This window comes from Abramis brama, assembly GCF_963993115.1.
Source record: "Abramis brama genome assembly, chromosome: 1".
NCBI lineage: Eukaryota > Metazoa > Chordata > Actinopteri > Cypriniformes > Leuciscidae > Abramis > Abramis brama.
The window spans coordinates 73,440,788-73,461,282 of NC_139963.1; the positions used below are offsets into that span (position 1 = coordinate 73,440,788).

At 30.7% G+C, this 20,495-nt stretch overlaps 1 protein-coding gene across 1 annotated transcript in view; it reads left to right on the plus strand.

Moving 5' to 3' along the window:
- Positions 1-12,534: 12,534 nt before the first annotated feature.
- The window catches only part of LOC311095186 (uncharacterized protein), a 137,126-nt gene continuing 129,165 nt past the window's right edge, over positions 12,535-20,495 (plus strand). The window contains exons 1-2 of the transcript XR_014608789.1: positions 12,535-12,705; positions 12,795-12,825. The gene's annotated coding sequence lies outside the window, so the exon portion shown is untranslated. The remainder of the gene's footprint in view (positions 12,706-12,794; positions 12,826-20,495) is intronic.

Consider the following 20,495-nt stretch of genomic DNA (forward strand, 5'->3'; position numbering starts at 1 on the left):
TAAATTGTATATACAATTGTAAATGTAGAATTTTTATAATTTTTATGAAAAAATTTCAATAACTTCACTGTAATTTACTGTATTGTTGCCAAATTCAGTTCACACATCACTGCTGCCCTTATGGTTATACTACAACACTTATTTTGGGAAAAATATATATTTCAAATTGTATATACAATTGTAAATATATGATTTTTATGAAAAAAATTCAATAACTTCACTGTAATTTACTGTACTGTTGCCAAATTCAGTGCACTCATCACTGCTGCCCTGATGTTTATACTACAACACTTATTTTGGGAAAAATATATATTTTAAATTGTATATACAATTGTAAATGTAGATTTTTTATGATTTTTATGAAAAATATTCAATAACTTCACTGTAATTTACTGTATTGTTGCCAAATTCAGTTCACACATCACTGCTGCCCTGATGTTTATACTACAACACTTATTTTGGGGAAAATATATATTTTAAATTGTATATACAATTGTAAATGTAGATTTTTTATGATTTTTATGAAAAATATTCAATAACTTCACTGTAATTTACTGTATTGTTGCCAAATTCAGTTCACACACCACTGCTGCCCGGATGGTTATACTACAACACTTATTTTGGGAAAAATAAGTATTTTAAGTTGTATATACAATTGTAAATATATGATTTTTGTATGATTTTTATGAAAAATATTCAATAACTTCACTGTAATTTACTGTACTTTTGCCAAATTCAGTTCACACATCACTGCTGCCCTGATGTTTATACTACAACACTTATTTTGTGGAAAATATATATTTTAAATTGTATATACAATTGTAAATGTAGATTTTTTATGATTTTTATGAAAAATATTCAATAACTTCACTGTAATTTACTGTATTGTTGCCAAATTCAGTTCACACATCACTGCTGCCCTTATGGTTATACTACAACACTTATTTTGGGAAAAATATATATTTCAAATTGTATATACAATTGTAAATGTAGAATTTTTATGATTTTTATGAAAAAAATTCAATAACTTCACTGTAATTTACTGTACTGTTGCCAAATTCAGTGCACTCATCACTGCTGCCCTGATGTTTATACTACAACACTTATTTGGGGAAAAATATATATTTTAAATTGTATATACAATTGTAAATGTAGAATTTTTATAATTTTTATGAAAAAATTTCAATAACTTCACTGTAATTTACTGTATTGTTGCCAAATTCAGTTCACACATCACTGCTGCCCTTATGGTTATACTACAACACTTATTTTGGGAAAAATATATATTTCAAATTGTATATACAATTGTAAATATATGATTTTTATGAAAAAAATTCAATAACTTCACTGTAATTTACTGTACTGTTGCCAAATTCAGTGCACTCATCACTGCTGCCCTGATGTTTATACTACAACACTTATTTTGGGGAAAATATATATTTTAAATTGTATATACAATTGTAAATGTAGAATTTTTATGATTTTTATGAAAACATTTCAATAACTTCACTGTAATTTACTGTATTGTTGCCAAATTCAGTTCACACATCACTACTGCCCTTATGGTTATACTACAACACTTATTTTGGGAAAAATATATATTTCAAATTGTATATACAATTTTAAATGTAGAATTTTTATGATTTTTATGAAAAAAATTCAATAACTTCACTGTAATTTACTGTATTGTTGCCAAATTCAGTGCACACATCACTGCTGCCCAGATGTTTATACTACAACACTTATTTTGGGACAAATATGTATTTTAAGTTGTATATACAATTGTTAATATATGATTTTTTAATGATTTTTATGAAAAATATTCAATAACTTCACTTTAATTTACTGTACTGTTGCCAAATTCAGTTCACACATCACTGCTGCCCTGATGTTTATACTACAACACTTATTTTGGGGAAAATATATATTTTAAATTGTATATACAATTGTAAATATATGATTTTTATGTGAAAAATTCAATAACTTCACTGTAATTTACTGTATTGTTGCCAAATTCAGTTCACACATCACTGCTGCCCGTATGGTTATACTACAACACTTATTTTGGGAAAAATATATATTTTAAATTGTATATACAATTGTAAATATATGATTTTTTATGATTTTTATGAAAAATATTCAATAACTTCACTGTAATTTACTGTATTGTTGCCAAATTCAGTTCACACATCACTGCTGCCCTTATGGTTATACTACAACATTTATTTTGGGAAAAATATATATTTTAAATTGTATATACAATTGTAAATATATGATTTTTTAATGATTTTTATGAAAAATATTCAATAACTTCACTTTAATTTACTGTATTGTTGCCAGATTCAGTTCACACATCACGGCTGCCCTGATGGTTATACTACAACACTTATTTTGGGAAAAATCTTTATTTTAAGTTGTATATACAATTGTAAATATATGATTTTTTAAAGATTTTTATGAAAAACATTCAATAACTTCACTGTAATTTACTGTATTGTTGCCAAATTCAGTTCACACATCACTGCTGCCCTTATGGTTATACTACAACACTTATTTTGGGAAAAATATATATTTCAAATTGTATATACAATTGTAAATATATGATTTTTATGAAAAAAATTCAATAACTTCACTGTAATTTACTGTACTGTTGCCAAATTCAGTGCACTCATCACTGCTGCCCTGATGTTTATACTACAACACTTATTTGGGGAAAAATATATATTTTAAATTGTATATACAATTGTAAATGTAGAATTTTTATAATTTTTATGAAAAAATTTCAATAACTTCACTGTAATTTACTGTATTGTTGCCAAATTCAGTTCACACATCACTGCTGCCCTTATGGTTATACTACAACACTTATTTTGGGAAAAATATATATTTCAAATTGTATATACAATTGTAAATATATGATTTTTATGAAAAAAATTCAATAACTTCACTGTAATTTACTGTACTGTTGCCAAATTCAGTGCACTCATCACTGCTGCCCTGATGTTTATACTACAACACTTATTTTGGGAAAAATATATATTTTAAATTGTATATACAATTGTAAATGTAGAATTTTTATGATTTTTATGAAAACATTTCAATAACTTCACTGTAATTTACTGTATTGTTGCCAAATTCAGTTCACACATCACTGCTGCCCTTATGGTTATACTACAACACTTATTTTGGGAAAAATATATATTTCAAATTGTATATACAAATGTAAATGTAGAATTTTTATGATTTTTATGAAAAAAATTCAATAACTTCACTGTAATTTACTGTACTGTTGCCAAATTCAGTTCACACATCACTGCTGCCCTTATGGTTATACTACAACACTTATTTTGTGGAAAATATATATTTCAAATTGTATATACAATTGTAAATGTAGAATTTTTATGATTTTTATGAAAAAAATTCAATAACTTCACTGTAATTTACTGTATTGTTGCCAAATTCAGTTCACACATCACTGCTGCCCTTATGGTTATACTACAACATTTATTTTGGGAAAAATATATATTTTAAATTGTATATACAATTGTAAAAACATGATTTTTTATGATTTTTATGAAAAATATTCAATAACTTCACTGTAATTTACTGTATTGTTGCCAAATTCAGTTCACACATCACTGCTGCCCTTATGGTTATACTACAACACTTATTTTGGGAAAAATATATATTTCAAATTGTATATACAATTGTAAATATATGATTTTTATGAAAAAAATTCAATAACTTCACTGTAATTTACTGTACTGTTGCCAAATTCAGTGCACTCATCACTGCTGCCCTGATGTTTATACTACAACACTTATTTTGGGGAAAATATATATTTTAAATTGTATATACAATTGTAAATGTAGAATTTTTATGATTTTTATGAAAACATTTCAATAACTTCACTGTAATTTACTGTATTGTTGCCAAATTCAGTTCACACATCACTACTGCCCTTATGGTTATACTACAACACTTATTTTGGGAAAAATATATATTTCAAATTGTATATACAATTTTAAATGTAGAATTTTTATGATTTTTATGAAAAAAATTCAATAACTTCACTGTAATTTACTGTATTGTTGCCAAATTCAGTGCACACATCACTGCTGCCCAGATGTTTATACTACAACACTTATTTTGGGACAAATATGTATTTTAAGTTGTATATACAATTGTTAATATATGATTTTTTAATGATTTTTATGAAAAATATTCAATAACTTCACTTTAATTTACTGTACTGTTGCCAAATTCAGTTCACACATCACTGCTGCCCTGATGTTTATACTACAACACTTATTTTGGGGAAAATATATATTTTAAATTGTATATACAATTGTAAATATATGATTTTTATGTGAAAAATTCAATAACTTCACTGTAATTTACTGTATTGTTGCCAAATTCAGTTCACACATCACTGCTGCCCGTATGGTTATACTACAACACTTATTTTGGGAAAAATATATATTTTAAATTGTATATACAATTGTAAATATATGATTTTTTATGATTTTTATGAAAAATATTCAATAACTTCACTGTAATTTACTGTATTGTTGCCAAATTCAGTTCACACATCACTGCTGCCCTTATGGTTATACTACAACATTTATTTTGGGAAAAATATATATTTTAAATTGTATATACAATTGTAAATATATGATTTTTTAATGATTTTTATGAAAAATATTCAATAACTTCACTTTAATTTACTGTATTGTTGCCAGATTCAGTTCACACATCACGGCTGCCCTGATGGTTATACTACAACACTTATTTTGGGAAAAATCTTTATTTTAAGTTGTATATACAATTGTAAATATATGATTTTTTAAAGATTTTTATGAAAAACATTCAATAACTTCACTGTAATTTACTGTATTGTTGCCAAATTCAGTTCACACATCACTGCTGCCCTTATGGTTATACTACAACACTTATTTTGGGAAAAATATATATTTCAAATTGTATATACAATTGTAAATATATGATTTTTATGAAAAAAATTCAATAACTTCACTGTAATTTACTGTACTGTTGCCAAATTCAGTGCACTCATCACTGCTGCCCTGATGTTTATACTACAACACTTATTTGGGGAAAAATATATATTTTAAATTGTATATACAATTGTAAATGTAGAATTTTTATAATTTTTATGAAAAAATTTCAATAACTTCACTGTAATTTACTGTATTGTTGCCAAATTCAGTTCACACATCACTGCTGCCCTTATGGTTATACTACAACACTTATTTTGGGAAAAATATATATTTCAAATTGTATATACAATTGTAAATATATGATTTTTATGAAAAAAATTCAATAACTTCACTGTAATTTACTGTACTGTTGCCAAATTCAGTGCACTCATCACTGCTGCCCTGATGTTTATACTACAACACTTATTTTGGGAAAAATATATATTTTAAATTGTATATACAATTGTAAATGTAGAATTTTTATGATTTTTATGAAAACATTTCAATAACTTCACTGTAATTTACTGTATTGTTGCCAAATTCAGTTCACACATCACTGCTGCCCTTATGGTTATACTACAACACTTATTTTGGGAAAAATATATATTTCAAATTGTATATACAAATGTAAATGTAGAATTTTTATGATTTTTATGAAAAAAATTCAATAACTTCACTGTAATTTACTGTACTGTTGCCAAATTCAGTTCACACATCACTGCTGCCCTTATGGTTATACTACAACACTTATTTTGTGGAAAATATATATTTCAAATTGTATATACAATTGTAAATGTAGAATTTTTATGATTTTTATGAAAAAAATTCAATAACTTCACTGTAATTTACTGTATTGTTGCCAAATTCAGTTCACACATCACTGCTGCCCTTATGGTTATACTACAACATTTATTTTGGGAAAAATATATATTTTAAATTGTATATACAATTGTAAAAACATGATTTTTTATGATTTTTATGAAAAATATTCAATAACTTCACTGTAATTTACTGTATTGTTGCCAAATTCAGTTCACACATCACTGCTGCCCTTATGGTTATACTACAACACTTATTTTGGGAAAAATATATATTTCAAATTGTATATACAATTTTAAATGTAGAATTTTTATGATTTTTATGAAAAAAATTCAATAACTTCACTGTAATTTACTGTATTGTTGCCAAATTCAGTGCACACATCACTGCTGCCCAGATGTTTATACTACAACACTTATTTTGGGACAAATATGTATTTTAAGTTGTATATACAATTGTTAATATATGATTTTTTAATGATTTTTATGAAAAATATTCAATAACTTCACTGTAATTTACTGTACTGTTGCCAAATTCAGTTCACACATCACTGCTGCCCTGATGTTTATACTACAACACTTATTTTGGGGAAAATATATATTTTAAATTGTATATACAATTGTAAATATATGATTTTTATGTGAAAAATTCAATAACTTCACTGTAATTTACTGTATTGTTGCCAAATTCAGTTCACACATCACTGCTGCCCGTATGGTTATACTACAACACTTATTTTGGGAAAAATATATATTTTAAATTGTATATACAATTGTAAATATATGATTTTTTATGATTTTTATGAAAAATATTCAATAACTTCACTGTAATTTACTGTATTGTTGCCAAATTCAGTTCACACATCACTGCTGTCCTGATGGTTATACTACAACACTTATTTTGGGAAAAATATATATTTTAAATTGTATATACAATTGTAAATGTAGAATTTTTATGATTTTTATGAAAAATATTCAATAACTTCACTGTAATTTACTGTATTGTTGCCAAATTCAGTGCACACATCACTGCTGCCCTTATGGTTATACTACAACACTTATTTTGGGAAAAATATGTATTTTAAGTTGTATATACAATTGTAAATATATGATTTTTATGATTTTTATGAAAAATATTCAATAACTTCACTGTAATTTACTGTACTGTTGCCAAATTCAGTGCACTCATCACTGCTGCCCTGATGTTTATACTACAACACTTATTTGGCAGCAGTGATGTGTGCACTGAATTTGGCAACAATACATTAAATTACAGTGAAGTTATTGAATATTTTTCATAAAAATCATAAAAATTCTACATTTACAATTGTATATACAATTTAAAATATATATTTTTCCCAAAATAAGTGTTGTAGTATAACCATCAGGACAGCAGTGATGTGTGAACTGAATTTGGCAACAATACAGTAAATTACAGTGAAGTTATTGAATATTTTTCATAAAAATCATAAAAAATCATATATTTACAATTGTATATACAATTTAAAATATATATTTTTCCCAAAATAAGTGTTGTAGTATAACCATACGGGCAGCAGTGATGTGTGAACTGAATTTGGCAACAATACAGTAAATTACAGTGAAGTTATTGAATTTTTTTCATAAAAATCATATATTTACAATTGTATATACAATTTAAAATATATATTTTCCCCAAAATAAGTGTTGTAGTATAACCATCAGGACAGCAGTGATGTGTGAACTGAATTTGGCAACAATACAGTAAATTACAGTGAAGTTATTGAATATTTTTCATAAACATCATAAAAAATCTACATTTACAATTGTATATACAATTTGAAATATATATTTTTCCCAAAATAAGTGTTGTAGTATAACCATAAGGGCAGCAGTGATGTGTGAACTGAATTTGGCAACAGTACAGTAAATTACAGTGAAGTTATTGAAATTTTTTCATAAAAATTATAAAAAATCTACATTTACAATTGTATATACAATTTAAAATATATATTTTTCCCAAAATAAGTGTTGTAGTATAAACATCAGGGCAGCAGTGATGAGTGCACTGAATTTGGCAACAGTACAGTAAATTACAGTGAAGTTATTGATTTTTTTTTCATAAAAATCATAAAAATCATATATTTACAATTGTATATACAATTTGAAATATATATTTTTCCCAAAATAAGTGTTGTAGTATAACCATAAGGGCAGCAGTGATGTGTGAAATGAATTTGGCAACAATACAGTAAATTACAGTGAAGTTATTGAATATTTTTCATAAAAATCATAAAAAATCTACATTTACAATTGTATATACAATTTAAAATATATATTTTTCCCAAAATAAGTGTTGTAGTATAAACATCAGGGCAGCAGTGATGAGTGCACTGAATTTGGCAACAGTACAGTAAATTACAGTGAAGTTATTGATTTTTTTTCATAAAAATCATAAAAATCATATATTTACAATTGTATATACAATTTGAAATATATATTTTTCCCAAAATAAGTGTTGTAGTATAACCATAAGGGCAGCAGTGATGTGTGAACTGAATTTGGCAACAATACAGTAAATTACAGTGAAGTTATTGAATATTTTTCATAAAAATCATAAAAAATCTACATTTACAATTGTATATACAATTTAAAATATATATTTTTCCCAAAATAAGTGTTGTAGTATAAACATCAGGGCAGCAGTGATGAGTGCACTGAATTTGGCAACAGTACAGTAAATTACAGTGAAGTTATTGATTTTTTTTTCATAAAAATCATATATTTACAATTGTATATACAATTTTAAATATATATTTTTCCCAAAAAAAGTGTTGTAGTATAAACATCAGGGCAGCAGTGATGAGTGCACTGAATTTGGCAAAAGTACAGTAAATTACAGTGAAGTTATTGATTTTTTTTTTCATAAAAATCATAAAAATCATATATTTACAATTGTATATACAATTTTAAATATATATTTTTCCCAAAAAAAGTGTTGTGGTATAAACATCAGGGCAGCAGTGATGAGTGCACTGAATTTGGCAACAGTACAGTAAATTACAGTGAAGTTATTGATTTTTTTTTCATAAAAATCATAAAAATCATATATTTACAATTGTATATACAATTTGAAATATATATTTTTCCCAAAATAAGTGTTGTAGTATAACCATAAGGGCAGCAGTGATGTGTGAAATGAATTTGGCAACAATACAGTAAATTACAGTGAAGTTATTGAATATTTTTCATAAAAATCATAAAAAATCTACATTTACAATTGTATATACAATTTAAAATATATATTTTTCCCAAAATAAGTGTTGTAGTATAAACATCAGGGCAGCAGTGATGAGTGCACTGAATTTGGCAACAGTACAGTAAATTACAGTGAAGTTATTGATTTTTTTTCATAAAAATCATAAAAATCATATATTTACAATTGTATATACAATTTGAAATATATATTTTTCCCAAAATAAGTGTTGTAGTATAACCATAAGGGCAGCAGTGATGTGTGAACTGAATTTGGCAACAATACAGTAAATTACAGTGAAGTTATTGAATATTTTTCATAAAAATCATAAAAAATCTACATTTACAATTGTATATACAATTTAAAATATATATTTTTCCCAAAATAAGTGTTGTAGTATAAACATCAGGGCAGCAGTGATGAGTGCACTGAATTTGGCAACAGTACAGTAAATTACAGTGAAGTTATTGATTTTTTTTTCATAAAAATCATATATTTACAATTGTATATACAATTTTAAATATATATTTTTCCCAAAAAAAGTGTTGTAGTATAAACATCAGGGCAGCAGTGATGAGTGCACTGAATTTGGCAAAAGTACAGTAAATTACAGTGAAGTTATTGATTTTTTTTTCATAAAAATCATAAAAATCATATATTTACAATTGTATATACAATTTTAAATATATATTTTTCCCAAAAAAAGTGTTGTGGTATAAACATCAGGGCAGCAGTGATGAGTGCACTGAATTTGGCAACAGTACAGTAAATTACAGTGAAGTTATTGATTTTTTTTTCATTAAAATCATAAAAAAATCTACATTTACAATTGTATATACAATTTAAAATATATATTTTTCCCAAAATAAGTGTTGTAGTATAACCATCCAGGCAGCAGTGGTGTGTGAACTGAATTTGGCAACAATACAGTAAATTACAGTGAAGTTATTGAATTTTTTTCATAAAAATCATAAAAATTCTACATTTACAATTGTATATACAATTTATAATATATATTTTTCCCAAAATAAGTGTTGTAGTATAACCATAAGGGCAGCAGTGATGTGTGAACTGAATTTGGCAACAATACAGTAAATTACAGTGAAGTTATTGAATATTTTTCATAAAAATCATAAAAAATCTACATTTACAATTGTATATACAATTTAAAATATATATTTTTCCCAAAATAAGTGTTGTAGTATAAACATCAGGGCAGCAGTGATGTGTGCACTGAATTTGGCAACAGTACAGTAAATTACAGTGAAGTTATTGATTTTTTTTTCATAAAAATCATATATTTACAATTGTATATACAATTTTAAATATATATTTTTCCCAAAATAAGTGTTGTAGTATAACCATAAGGGCAGCAGTGATGTGTGAACTGAATTTGGCAACAATACAGTAAATTACAGTGAAGTTATTGAATGTTTTTCATAAAAATCTTTAAAAAATCATATATTTACAATTGTATATACAACTTAAAATAAAGATTTTTCCCAAAATAAGTGTTGTAGTATAACCATCAGGGCAGCCGTGATGTGTGAACTGAATCTGGCAACAATACAGTAAATTAAAGTGAAGTTATTGAATATTTTTCATAAAAATCATTAAAAAATAATATATTTACAATTGTATATACAACTTAAAATACATATTTTCCCCCAAATAAGTGTTGTAGTATAACCATCCGGGCAGCAGTGGTGTGTGAACTGAATTTGGCAACAATACAGTAAATTACAGTGAAGTTATTGAATATTTTTCATAAAAATCATAAAAAATAATATATTTACAATTGTATATACAATTTAAAATATATATTTTTCCCAAAATAAATGTTGTAGTATAACCATAAGGGCAGCAGTGATGTGTGAACTGAATTTGGCAACAATACAGTAAATTACAGTGAAGTTATTGAATATTTTTCATAAAAATCATAAAAATTCTACATTTACAATTGTATATACAATTTAAAATATATATTTTTCCCAAAATAAGTGTTGTAGTATAACCATAAGGGCAGCAGTGATGTGTAAACTGAATTTGGCAACAATACAGTAAATTACAGTGAAGTTATTGAATTTTTTTCATAAAAATCATAAAAATCATATATTTACAATTGTATACAATTTAAAATATATATTTTCCCCAAAATAAGTGTTGTAGTATAAACATCAGGGCAGCAGTGATGTGTGAACTGAATTTGGCAAAAGTACAGTAAATTACAGTGAAGTTATTGAATATTTTTCATAAAAATCATAAAAAAATCATATATTTACAATTGTAAATACAATTAAAATACATATTTTTCCCAAAATAAGTGTTGTAGTATAACCATCAGGGCAGCAGTAATGTGTGAACTGAATTTAATGACACTATACTGTGTGACAGTGAAGTTATTGACTGTTTTCGTAGTTACGCTTTTCGGGTTTTGCACTTTGCAGACGGTCCCTTCGGATTTTTCCCAAAATAAGTGTTGTAGTATAAACATCAGGGCAGCAGTGATGTGTGCACTGAATTTGGCAACAGTACAGTAAATTACAGTGAAGTTATTGAATTTTTTTCATAAAAATCATATATTTACAATTGTATACAATTTAAAATATATATTTTCCCCAAAATAAGTGTTGTAGTATAAACATCAGGGCAGCAGTGATGTGTGAACTGAATTTGGCAACAGTACAGTAAATTACAGTGAAGTTATTGAATATTTTTCATAAAAATCATAAAAAAATCATATATTTACAATTGTAAATACAATTAAAATACATATTTTTCCCAAAATAAGTGTTGTAGTATAACCATCAGGGCAGCAGTAATGTGTGAACTGAATTTAATGACACTATACTGTGTGACAGTGAAGTTATTGACTGTTTTCGTAGTAACGCTTTTCGGGTTTTGCACTTTGCAGACGGTCCCTTCGGATCTGTCTCTTTGCCGCTTGCGCATAGAGATTAATGTATTTTGTCCACTGCGAGGGAAAGCTCGTTTGGAGGAAAATTAGGTTGTAGCTGATTGTCTACATTACTACGATTAAAAAGAGGTGATATTTGTGCAGTAACAATGTTTAGCTCACGAGTTATTGACCCGGGAAGTTCGAATCTGTGAATTTACTGCCAACTTTACTCAACTCTGAAAGTTAGCTCTTCTCCTGGCGAGTTTATATTTACTGCGACCATGGATTTTATGCAAATATGTTGACATTAAAAACCATTGCAAATGTTATAGTTGAGCAATAATAATGAGACATTGTGCACAAAGAACCATCATGGACCGCATAAACTGAAAATACTGATTACAGACCATCAGAAAAACATTATAATTTAAAGATATAGAAAAGTTCAGAGAATTTGTTGAATAAACTTTATTCATTCTGTCAATAATCTCACACTGATGATAATTTCAATAACAGTCATGAATACACACATGTGTGTCTTTCTGTCCTCAAACTACACATTATATACACACACACACACACACACACACACACACATGATCTGATCCTCTTGTGTGTGTTCAGGACGGGCGTCTGATAGCAGATCCATCAGATCCACACAGACTGAGTGATCCTGTTATTTCAGTCTCATCTGATCGTCTCGTCACGTCTCGCTGTGTGAATGTCCTTCATGAGATCCTCTGTGACGCTTCAGGAGTAAATCAACTCTCAACACATCATTCCTCTGTTTTCATATTTAATCTTTCATTAACATGATTCTCTAATGCTTCTTTCTTTCATCACAGTCTCATCACAGTCTTCAGACCATGTTCAGAGGTGAGAGAGACACTTCAGTGAAACACATCAATCAGGGATGTGCGATATATCGGCTATACGGACATATGTCCATTTTTAATAGTAATCGGTATCGGCCTGATAAGTAAATTTTGCCAATATATTAAAGCCAATAATAATGTATTATTTCCTTCAGCTGAGACTCTTCAGATGCACACTGTTCAACATGATGGTTTTAAATTGCTTGAAATATGATTGGAATCACTTAAAGGAAAATACAGTAAAGTGCATGATGGTTTCAACATGTGCAGCGCAAGTCTGTCATATCGGCTATTTAAAATCAGCATGAGAACATCATAATTGTGTGCTTGGCTTTTAATGGTGAGACTTTTTTTATGTAACAGGCTCTCATTTAGATTTAGATTTATCGGGCAATATATCAGTTATCGGCTTTCAGATATGAAGAACTATTAGAGCTATATGAACTATTATATCTGACAGTAGTTCACAAGAGCTCAGGTCATCCTGAATCACATTTACATTCATTTGAATGTCCATAAAGAGGAGCATTTTGATTAATATTACATATATTTCTAACTAACCTGTTGGTGATTTCTTCATTATTTACTGAATGTTTGAATGAATCTGTCATGAAAACAGGTTTTTATTACAGCCACCGTTTAAATGTTTATATTTCAGCAATGAGTTGGAGTAGATAGTCATATATTATTAGAAGACTGCATTATAAACACTGTAAATGTGCCGTTTAAACTCAGTTTATTGCCCTGTATAATTCTAGAAAGCTGATGGAATGGAGATCAGGACTGAATGGGGAGATCAGCTTGAATCGGTGAGCGCCGGCAGATCTGCCTTCTGCACACAACCTCAAGATCATGATTACTGGAGAACACAACATGAAGAGAGAATAAATCTCAGTACAAGCTAGAACTGAAAACTGAAAACTGAAGGCTGCTATTGTGGACACAAGTACTGTCACCATCACGTTCTTTGTCACGTTCTTTGTCACTGTCCTCGTCTTCTTCACTGTCACTGTCATCGTCATTGTCTGCGCTACAGTTCCCATGATCCTCCTTGGCCCACATCTGCCACTCATCAACATCATCATCATGGCCCATACCCGCACCTCCTCTTCGGTCCTCATGATCTTCAGCTGTTGTCTCGTTATCATCTGTGTATTTAAGATCCCTTCATGTCCTTGTCATGGCTGGTGATTGTTTTGTGTATGTGCCTCACATGCTGTTTCGTTCTTGGATTAAACTAGTGGTGGGCAGATCGAGGCTTCGGGAAACAGTTGAAGCAAATGTGCCATATTGTGCCGACACCCGTCTCAACGGTGACACCTAGTGGTCACTTGCAGGTGTTGATCTGAAACAACCTTGACAAGGAGCCATTAAAAAATTTGTTGTTTTTTATTATTGTATTTTTCTAATAAAATGAAGCTTGTAACCTGTAGGCTCCTCACTGTGCATAATGTTATTTTGGTCATGAAAAATGAATATTAATAAAATAAATCAAGCCACAATGTCTCAGTTTTTTATAGAATTTTATTTAAAAATATTAATTTCTCTGCTGTGGAAGGACTTAGCCTACTTCTTTCTTTACAGATAATTTCTCCAGCCTTTGAAAAAATCCTCTCACAAGGGACACTTGTTGCTGGCATGCCAAGATATTTTTTAGCAAGGACATACAAATAATTATATTTCAAACAATGCATACCTTGCTTAGATGGCCCAGCAGTGTCAGTCGCAGACCGAGGTACAGGGGGAACGCTACCATCCTCTGCACCCTAATGGCAAGATGAGTGCTCCTCAAATGGTGCATCATGGATGAGGACTTTCAGAATGCACCTGAAATTGGTCTGTCACATGCACTTCAGATCCTGAGTGAGAAACTGAAGGCTCTTGAAATTTCAGAGGCTATTGTTGGCAACATCACTGAGGAAATGCGTTGAGATGATCTTCTGAGGTTTAATAACAGGGAGCTGTTAAATACAGACCAAAAAAGAAAGTCTGTTTTTAAAAGTCATTTTGACTATGTTGAACCTGTGCCATTGTTTTCAGGTAATGATGAAAATGGCAAAGAGTGTTTTGCCCAGTATATAAACCTATAAAGGGAACATTGGCTGCACTGTTCAAAACCAGATCTGTGCGAGAACAGCACACACTTACACACATTCCCAACCACCCACTCCTGGAGACGTTTTACGTGATGTTAAGGATGGTGAGGGATTTAAGAGTAATATTTTAATGAAGACAGCTTCTGATTATCTTGGCCTCAGTTTATATCAGGATGCCTTTGAGGTTGTAAACCCTCTTGGTTCAGGGAAGAAAGAACGTAAGGTTTTAGCGGTCTACTGTACTCTGACTGAGATTTTGCCACACAATCGATCAACTACAGATCACATGCAACTTGTGCTTCTTTGTAGGGAAAACGACTTCAAATACTTTGGAATAAACAAAGTTTCTGAGCCATTGATCAAGGATCTTACATTTCTAGAGGAAACTGGTATTTCAATGCCCAGTGGTAAAATCGTGAAAGAGACTCTTGTTGCCATTTCAGGAGATCATTTGGGATCCCATTGCATTCTTCAGTCATGCAGATTATTTCTGCCGATATTGTAAGATAAATAAAACCACATTTGTGAATGAGCCAAACCTGTGTGGTTCTGCAAGAACTGTGCAGTCTTATATAAAAGCCATGTCCAAGATTTAGACTCTGCCGTTGCTGGCTCTGTATTTGGTATCGAGGGGGACTCTCCTTTTAACAAGCTTGCACATTTCCATGTCTGTCAGCCTGGGCTCCCACCATGTCTAGGGCACAATCTATTTGAGGGTGTTGTTTCTTATGACCTTGCTTTGTTTGTTGGTCGTTTAGTTGAGGAGAAGCATTTTACACTTGCAATTGAATCGATGCAAAAATCAGTTCAAATACAAAGGAAATGATGCAAATGACAAACCAGTATATAAACCTATAAAGGGAACATTGGCTGCACTGTTCAAAAGCAGATCTGTGTGGGAACAGCACACACTTACACACATTCTCAACCACTCACTCCTGGAGACGTTTTACGTGATGTTAAGGATGGTGAGGGATTTAAGAGTAATATTTTAATGGAGACAGCTTCTGATTCTCTTGGCCTCATTTTATATCAGGATGCCTTTGAGGTTGTAAACCCTCTTGGTTCAGGGAAGAAAGAACGTAAGGTTTTAGCGGTCTACTGTACTCTGACTGAGATTTTGCCACACAATCGATCAACTACAGATCACATGCAGCTTGTGCTTCTTTGTAGGGAAAACGACTTCAAATACTTTGGTATAAACAAAGTTTCTGAGCTATTGATCAAGGATCTTAAATTTCTAGAGGAAACTGGTATTTCAATGCCCAGTGGTAAAACCGTGAAAGGGACTCTTGTTGCCATTTCAGGAGATAGTTTGGGATCCCATTGCATGTGTTTTTTTGTGGAAAACTTCAGTCAGATTATTTCTGTCGATATTGTGAGATAAATAAAACCACATTTGTGAATGAGCCAAACTGTGTGGTTCTGCAAGAACTGTGCAGTTTTATATAAAATTGCAATTGAATCGATGCAAAAATCAGTTCAAATACAAAGGAAATGATGCAAATGACAAACCAGGCGAACTCTCCCCCGGAAGTGAGCGGTTAAGTGGACAATTGGTGTTTTCTCAGGATACTACCTCTCTTGATTGGTGACAGGATTAAAGATCCATGTAGAAATGAGGTATGGCTACTGATATTGCAACTGAGAGAGATAGTGGAGGTTGCATATCTCAAAGTTTTAATCGACGAATACATTTGCACCAGGCAAAAGCTCTTCCCTGATAACCCCTTACGACCTAAGCATCATTACATGTGTCATTACCCTGACCTTATACACCACTTTGGTCCACTAATTCGCCTCTGGACTTTGAGATTCGAAAGCAAGCACAGCTATTTTAAGAAGTGTGCCAGAAAACTGCACAATTTTAAAAATCTTTGTGGTTGTCGTACATGAGTACCTTTGCTAAGTTGAGAGACATTGGTGTGTATTGTGAATTAGCAGTAGCTCAAGATGATCATCTTTGTGTTAACCAAGAACATTTGCTTGACTACTGTCCTCTTCCAACTTATGAGGTGTTTGACTTGCTACTAATTGCTCTTCATCATGCTTTTCCAGAGGTTTATTGAGCAATGTGTTACAGATTCATTTGAACTAAAAAGAAACGATCGCTCAATTAAAAAACAAAACAAAAAAAAACATTTATATACTTTTTAACCACAATTGTTCGTCTTGTGTTGGTCTGCGATGCGTCACGCATTGCTTCATCACGTTGGAAAGGTCACGCGTCACGTCATCTAAGTAAGTTATTTGTCTGTGTACTCCGGTTCAGAAAGGTAGGGAAGGGTGAAAAACTGCATCTCATTTTCTCCTCCAACTCCAAAATCGTCCGACATCTTTGTTTTAATTTATTATTATTATTTTCTTCTTTTTTTTGTGGCCTTTCCAACGTGCCTGGCGCGTCGCAGACTAGCACAAGACGAACAATTGTGGTTAAAAAGTATATACATTTTAATTTTTTTTAGAAAGTGAGCGATCATTTCGCTAGATAAGCCCCTATTCCTCAGCTGGGATCGTGCAGAGCCCTTTGAAGCACTTCAGAGCCCTTTGAAACTGCACTGATTTGGACTTCAACAATTTGGTGACCATTGAAGTCCATTGTGTGGAGAAAAATCCTGAAATGTTTCCCTCAAAAAACGTAATTTCACTAAAAAAAAGGAAGACATGAACATCTTGGATGGCATTGGGTTGAGTAAATTATCAGGAAATTTTCATTTTGAGGTGAACTAATCCATTAACACCAGCGTCTGATCTGTTTCTGACACTTTATGAACCTGATTCTGTTATCAGAGGCGACTGTGTCCAACTAATGTCCATATTACAGAAATATCCAGTTCGAGATAACACAAATCATGCAGTTAGCTAATGTATTAGTTTAAATAAATAGTTAGTTCATAACATTAAGCAAGAATAACCATGTGCATTTGATCTGATATAACAGTATAAGGGTAGGAGATGCAGTATATGAATGCTAGGCTAAAGAGAAGCGTCTTTAATCCAGATTTAAACTAGGAGAGTGAGTCTGAGCCTCGAACATTATCAGGAAGACTATTCCAGAGTTTAGGAGTTAAATGTGAAAACACTCTCCCTCCTTTAGTGGACTCAGATATTTTAGGTACTACCTGAAGCCCAGAGTTTTGTGACCTTAAAGTTAACAAAAGTAATAAAAAGAAAGAAACATCTAGGTACTGTATCTAAATGACAAGTGGTCCCATCTTACCTGCATTCAATCTACTAAAAGGGGATTTTAACATCGATGCCATAGAAGAATCATTCCCTCAGAAATTTTTACTTCTGCCTTCAAAGACAAGTACAGTTTTTTACAATCGCTATGACAATTTTTTCAATACTTTTAACAAATTTCCTAAACTCTTAACGCACCAACACACCTACAACACACAATTGGCAAAACAGTTCATTTCATGCTCAAACTCACACACTGTAAACTAAGCTCCAACACTAATTTTCTAAATACAATAATACACTATGCCTACCAAAACACTGCAAACATGTCTCAAAATCAAATAACATAGCCGTCCAACAGGAAGATTTAGTCAATCATAGCACAATGTCATAAAAACACTAACATCAGATGGAAGTACAGAAACTGCATTATTGTATACGTGTCAGGTATGCCCTTATACAACAGACAGTATATTGTATTGATCATAGATTGTGTTTTGCACTGCAGTTTCTTTTGAAGCCTCTCTACATTTTTGTTTTGTTGGGTTTACTGTAGGTCTTTTGCTGCAGAAATTCAATAAAAAAAGACCCATCTCAGAGTGCTTTATAGAATGTACGGTTACAGTATACCATATGGTCATGCGATTGAAAGAACCTCAACACCTGAGTGTGTTTCCTAGATGGGAATCAGCTGTGATTTATATTATTGCATAATTCAATCAGCTGTTTCTCAGTAACAATAGGATAAAATACAGGGGATATATTTGTGTTTCAATTCACAATATAAACAGCTGTTTACCTTGACTTTAGCCTGTAAGGTTAGGTTTAGAACATGGTGTTATCTGTTCTGACATACAGTGTTAAAGCATTGGTAAATTTGGCAGTACAAATCCATTGTTTTGGTCTTGTTTGAGCTTGTGTGTAAAAGAAGTTCAAGCATTTTAAATTTGTGTTAATTGTATGCATTTTGTGTTAAAGCAACACGAAATGTGTTAATAGTATAGCTTACATAGACGGATGTAGTGCTAACTAACCGTGTTAAGAGTTTTGGAAAATTGTTAAAAGTATTGAAAAATCTGTCATAGCAATCGTAAAAAACTGCAAATAACAGTCCAATTGCATGTGTAATATAGGCTTGTCAGGCTTGGTACATCAGAGTCTGTAGAAATGGTTTCTTGAAAAGGAAGAACTGTCAGCTATTCACTTATGTTTGATGAATATCTGCTATAAGAAGTGGTGTCAAGCATGAACGTCAAGTGGAATTGTACACTAAGAATGAATGAGTCACAAATGAGCCTCCAAATGAAGAGAAGAGGAATCTATAGCAGTACTTCTTTTAATAAACACAAAACACTGGAGAACACACTGTGCAATGCAAGACAAGCACTATGAGCACCATTCTCTCTAGATCATTAGATGTTGTTGCACCCGTTAGATTAAAAAAGGTCACAGAGAAAATTAAAGCACCATGGTACAATAATACTACGCATGTTCTAAAGAGAGAAACCCGTAATTTAGAGCGTAAATGTAAACAAACTAATTTAAGAGGTCTTTAGAATCACGTGGAAAGACAGTATGTCACGTTATAAAAAGGCCCTAAAAGCGGCCAGGGCTGAGCACCTCCGCAAACTAATAGAAAACAACCAAAACAATCCTAGGTTTTTATTTAACACCGTGGCTAGACTAACAAATAAACAGACGTCACCCGAACAAAATATCCCGTTACAGTTTAGTAGTAATGATTTCATGAACTTCTTCACTGAGAAAATAGAAAACATCAGAACCACAATTGTAAACGTTCAATCCTCAATCGCACCTTATAATTCAGCCTCAATTTTCCCCCCGCAAGAACAATTACAGTGCTTTACAACTATAGAACAAAAAGAGTTAAATAAACATATCACTTCATCTAAAACAACAACATGTTTATTAGATCCTATACCAACTAAACTACTGAAAGAAGTGTTACCTGTAGTGGAAGAGCCTCTCCTCAATATTATTAACTCGTCTTTATCTTTAGGTCATGTTCCAAGAACATTTAAACTGGCAATGATAAAACCTCTCATTAAGAAACCACAATTAGACCCACATAATCTAGCAAATTATAGACCCATTTCAAATCTACCTTTTATGTCTAAAATACTAGAAAAAGTTGTGTCCACTCAACTGGGCTCTTTCTTGCAAGAAAATGATATCTATGAAAAGTTTCAGTCAGGATTCAGGCCGCATCATAGCACTGAAACTGCGCTCGTTAAAATCACAAATGATTTACTCTTAGCTTCTGACCAAGGCTGCATCTCAATACTACTTTTACTTGATCTAAGTGCTCCGTTCGATACTATAGATCATACAATACTCTTAGATCGACTACAAAATTATACTGGTGTTCAAG